We start from the raw sequence: 5197 nt of genomic DNA, 5'->3' as shown, positions 1-5197 counted from the left end.
TCAGTCATTGGCTGGGAACAGACTGTGGGAAGTATAGGAAGCATAGCAATGGATTTGAGTGCACACCAGCTGAAATCCTTGATCAGTTACATTCCCTGCACTCACAGACCGGAAAGGCCCATTCTCATGGCCACCAAAGTTTGTCCCTTGAGTCACACAGATCTATTTTTCTACACAGGTTTGGGAGACAACTCCTCTATGGTTCCCGTAGAACCCTTCTTTCTGAAGAGACACTTAGAAGAGGAGAGAAGTACATGGAAAAACTATAATCTTGCTGCAGCTGTCTCAGGGCTGCAACTGATGGTCATCTTTTCTCTCCATTATGCACCCACTGTCTTTCACAGCCACCATAAATGCAGCTGTAATGCAGCCATTTTTGTTTTTCAACTTGCGCTCACATACTTAGTGAATCCATTTGTAAATTAAATGCAGGCTTCTTCCTGCTCTTTAGCTGGTCGTACAAGACCATTTATGACCACTGGTACAATCTAGAAGAGAGATGACCTGAAAAGTTTAATATACCCTATTGGTATTCTGCCTATATTTCCCTCAATTCAAGGAGAATTTACACATAAATTTGTGCATTTCTATTACTGAAAAGTTTGCAGTTTAAACATGGGCACATCCTCATCTGGTTAAAGAAAGCAGAATTGGTATCCAGGTGATCTGATTAACATTACTATGTGTTACATAGTAACACTTCAGTATTACTATGTAATAAGTAACACTGAAGTTTTGTGGCCTGAATCATTAGATTTTGCTTAAAAATTTGGTGGGGGGGATAGCCTGGGAAGCGATTAGCTGTACAGGTCTGGCTTGGCATCTCCTGTGGATATCATCCAAGAGATTCAGTCACATGATTGTCAATTGATGCTGCTTGTCAGCTGGGAGCTCAGCTGAATCTGCGAACTGGAATGCCTACACTGTGCTTTCACTGTGGCAGCTTTGGGTAGTTGTACACCTTACCTACTGAGCACCTCTGGGTTAGCTTCTGGTGAACGGGTATTACAGGAAACCCAGAAGGAGGTTGCATGGTCTACTGTGAACAGGCCTAAGAAGTCATTCAGGGTTATTTTCTCAAAATTGTTTACTCAAAGACAGTCAACTGCCTGACCAGAATTAAGAAAAGCAGACAGACTCCACTTCTCAATGATTTTGATAACCACCATATCAGATTTTATGAGTAACGTATCTGCCTCCAGCTTTCCAAAAATAAACAAACAAAAACAATAATTAAAATAAATAAAACAGCAGTGCCAATAAATCCTATACCACTGAGTTTTATATCCCCAACTACTTTGCATCCTGTGTCTCTCTGCATATTCTCATTTTTAAGAGCTTTGAGTAACCATATGGCAAGATAAAAAAAATCATTAGGTAAATTACAAACAAAATAATCAGCATTAATTAGTTTAGTATCTATTTTTACAATAATTATTCAAGGTAATTCATGGGGTAGACATAATCATAACATTATGATGCTATAACTTCATATGTACAATCAGTTGAAAAAGTAATAGTAGTCTCTACTTCTTAGGATTACTCTGGAAATAATATGAGATGATTGAAAAAGTAAATGCTTAATAGATTATTAAAATTAAAAGTTGAGAAATTTCTATCCATTCTTTATCAAGTAATATGGTACTGTCAGGTTATTTATCTATAATTACGTAAAAAGAAGGGTGTTTTTTTTTAATTACTGGTGGAATTATTCTATACTATTTTACCATTATACAGTGTCATTAAAATAAATTAAATGATAAAAATAAAAAATTAATTTTAAATTAGCTGTATAGTTTTAATATTTAACTTCTAAATACGGTATGTGTCATAGGTGAGAATTTTAAATAGTTTAAAATTTTAAGCAGATAGCTAAAGTCCATGGAAACTATAAGAAAAACCACGTGTAACTAGGAATTAATGACCAAGTTACTCTAAGGAGGTTTCATGACCATCCTTTAGATGAAGTATAAGTCGCACCAAGATGGTCCCAGAGTCCTGGGGATATCAGAATACTTTGTAATCATTTGGTTTATCCAATTTAGTTTGGAAAGATGGAATGGGAATTCTGTTTGAAAGAAATAACGTGATCATATTTGAGTACCTAAAGTATTTTATTACAGGGAAGAAAATTTAGACTCCTTTAACTAAATAGGCATGATACAGGGAGCTCTGACTAGACCCAGGGTGGAGGAGGGGCTGAGTGAAGGAGGGGTTGCAGGAGATGCTGATGGTGGTGGGACTGAAGCTGCATGTTGCTAGCCTGCTAGCGAGGCTGTGATTGACTTTCCAGGGCTGAGACAGCATAGAAAGGGGTGTTGTATCCCTGGGTAAACAAACCAGCAGGGCAGTGTTGCAGTGCCCCAGCAACTGAGCTGGCTGACAGGTGATAACAGATTCCCTACCTGGCCAGATGCTGCAGAAGGAAGCCTTCCAGGAGCCTGCACAAGGAGGAAGGGAAAAGCCTTCCTACTCACTTTTGGAACACGGTGACAGGGGTTGGGGCTGACCTGCCAGTGTAGCCTATAAGGAAAGGATGCATTGGCTGAGAAACTGACTCTTCCAGAGTACATGGAATTATGGGATAGGAAATTGAAAGGGACGGTAAGGAGAAACACATGACTTCTTCTCCTCCCTTGCATAGTCAAGGGGCTGGCTGACGCTGACATGCTGCGCGATGCCCCAGGGTCACATGTCCCAGCGGCAACCCGTGCAACACCACTGTGTCTTCCATGCTGCATGGGACAGTCTTGGACTGCGCCCTTTTCTTCCTCTGGGATAGGAAGGCATGCACCCAGGACTCAGCAAAGTTTGCTTTGCCCCATAACGGAACCCCTACACAAGGGGCTTCAGTGACCGGCAGCACCCCACTACCCAACATGGTCAGCTGTGGCGGTGCAAGCAACTGGCTCTGCTTGGCCAGGGGCATGGATGCTCCTGCGAGCTGATGGCGGGAGCGACGGGTCTCAGGCGCTGGGCCGGTGGGCAGCGAGTGGAAGAAAGGGTAGCACTCGGAGTCCAGAAAGAGCCTGAGGCCTGACAGTGAAGGAAAGCAGCACCGCAGCTTGGAACACAACAGCCTCCTGCAATTTCCTGAAGGACAGTGTTGTTAAATCTGAGAAGGAACTCTGGGTGCAGCCTGGGATCGGTCTGGCAGAGGGTGACAAGGTTGTTTTTCTCTGGGTATTCTGGAGGGGAGGGGCTCTGAGGCAGAAGCCTGCCATTCTTCCAAAACCGTACAGATTTTGAATAAACGGCGTCCCCTTTTTCACCAAAGTTCTACCTCTGGAGTTCACCTATTGTCCGGGAAGTATAACCCCATTATTTTCAAGAGCAGGTATTGTGAAAAGGTTAAGCAGTAGAGAAAATATTATAAAATACTGTGTTTTCTTGCTTTACAGCTGTTTCCTTTTCTTCGTTTTACCTTTTCAATGAAATTTTCTCAATACGTTAGCTTGTATTTCTTAATCCACCTTTAATCTTTTTATTCATTGTCTTTTAGATATATGATGCTTGAATAAAAACAATATATTAGATGCATGTAATTTACTGTTTTTGATTTTAAAGTCTTAACTCCATAAAAGACACCATAGTCTTTCTTTTAAAAATATTAGTTATCAATATTTTCTCTTTACTTTTCTACTTTATTTTAGTTAAAAGAACTGCAATTCTTCTCTAACATTTCTCCAAAACACACCATTTAGTGAACTGATGCCATCATCTAAACTTTCCCTAGAGAAACCCCAACTTAGAGCTGTAGATTAGGTTTAATATTCATAAGATGATGCAAAAAATAATTATTATTTTCAAAGTACTGTTACAAAAAAAAAAAAAAAAGATGTCTAATACAGGTGCCCCTGAAAATTAAAGCTTATTTTTAACCCAGGGAGGTAATCAGTAAATGGATACTTCTTAAAATATAATGATTACTGCACTTTTATGTGCTTGAGAATTCATATTTCAAATCATAAAGCAAGTTTTATTAGCAAATGAAATAAAGGTAACTGGTTAGGTAAATTACTTTTTTCCCTGTGCTTATTAGATACATGTAAAAACAAACATGTTATTTAAACTGAAAATATCTCTAGTAAGCCTGTAGCTCAACTGTTTCATTAAATCTGCAAACTGAAACATGATTAGAGATCAGGCCTTGCCATTGGTTAACAAGTCTGGTGGAAGCAGGCCTTCTTGTGTGTGGAGTGTTACAGAAAAAAGGAAACAAAGATAAATAAATCATCTTAGACCCATAGTACTGAGAACTTGAAATGACCACATAATATAAATGTTATGAGACAAGAATGTGATTATTAGAAATAACTGTTTACTATTGGGCTGTTTTAATGTAAACATTGTGGGAAGAAAGATCAGAGATGGCCTCATAATTTCCCTTGAGAGAGAGAATGTCTTCGGTGAACAAAACAGTTTACAAATCATTTTAATTGGAAAGATTGTTCTTGGAGTAGCACTCGAATAAATGTCTCCGAGGGAAAAATGAATAATAATTGTGGGGTTCGTTATGTACAAACTAGAGAGGAGTGTGAAGAGGGTAGAGGGAAACCAACCATATAATAGGAGTCTTGAGTCAGATTAGGGGAGATAACAACTGGAAATTCCCGATGGAAAAGAAAAGATAGTTGATTTACTCTTAAGAATAAAGGAGCTCCAAATATGTTTAAGTTTAATTTTATATTATATGTTCAGCATGAAGTATAGTTTTCAGTATCTCTTTTTTATTTTTATTTTTTCCCCCGTGTCCCGGCACTTGAGGACAGAACCGTTGGACTGGAAACCAACGGCATGGATGACAGGGCGCTGATGGGGCTGGAGCCTTTGCCCCCTGCCTCCGTACATTACGGGGACTAGGACCGAACGCCTGACCCCTGCCAAGGAAATGGGGGTAGTATCTCTTTTTTAAAACTAAAGTCATTGTGTAAATGATACCTTGGGGAACTAAAAACAATAACCGTTTGACTTTCGTATTTATCTTGCAAACAAGAAAATGAGTATAGGAAGAAAGATCTGAGAAAGTTCTAGAATAGGGAAGCCACAAAGCTGCCTCAGAAGCAACCAGTGAAATAAAAAATCACTGAAATCCCTGACCAGTACTTGAAAAAATGAAAGGCTTTCAGTCATATATGGAATAGACTTGAGCCAATTATCTTTAAATGCTGAAAGAAAGGATAGCTGGAGCTGAAAT

General features: G+C 39.2%; 1 non-coding gene across 1 annotated transcript; it reads right to left on the bottom strand.

Annotated features, from left to right (window-relative positions):
• Positions 1–4748: 4748 nt before the first annotated feature.
• On the bottom strand, positions 4749–4898 carry LOC150022347 (small nucleolar RNA SNORA57). Its single transcript, XR_016513629.1, has one exon. It is a non-coding gene; the product is annotated as a small nucleolar RNA SNORA57 (small nucleolar RNA).
• Positions 4899–5197: the final 299 nt, after the last annotated feature.

Source organism: Furipterus horrens, unplaced genomic scaffold, assembly GCF_987537825.1.
Source record: "Furipterus horrens unplaced genomic scaffold, mFurHor1.1.pri manual_scaffold_1, whole genome shotgun sequence".
NCBI lineage: Eukaryota > Metazoa > Chordata > Mammalia > Chiroptera > Furipteridae > Furipterus > Furipterus horrens.
This window is presented reverse-complemented; position numbering and strand designations above follow the sequence as displayed.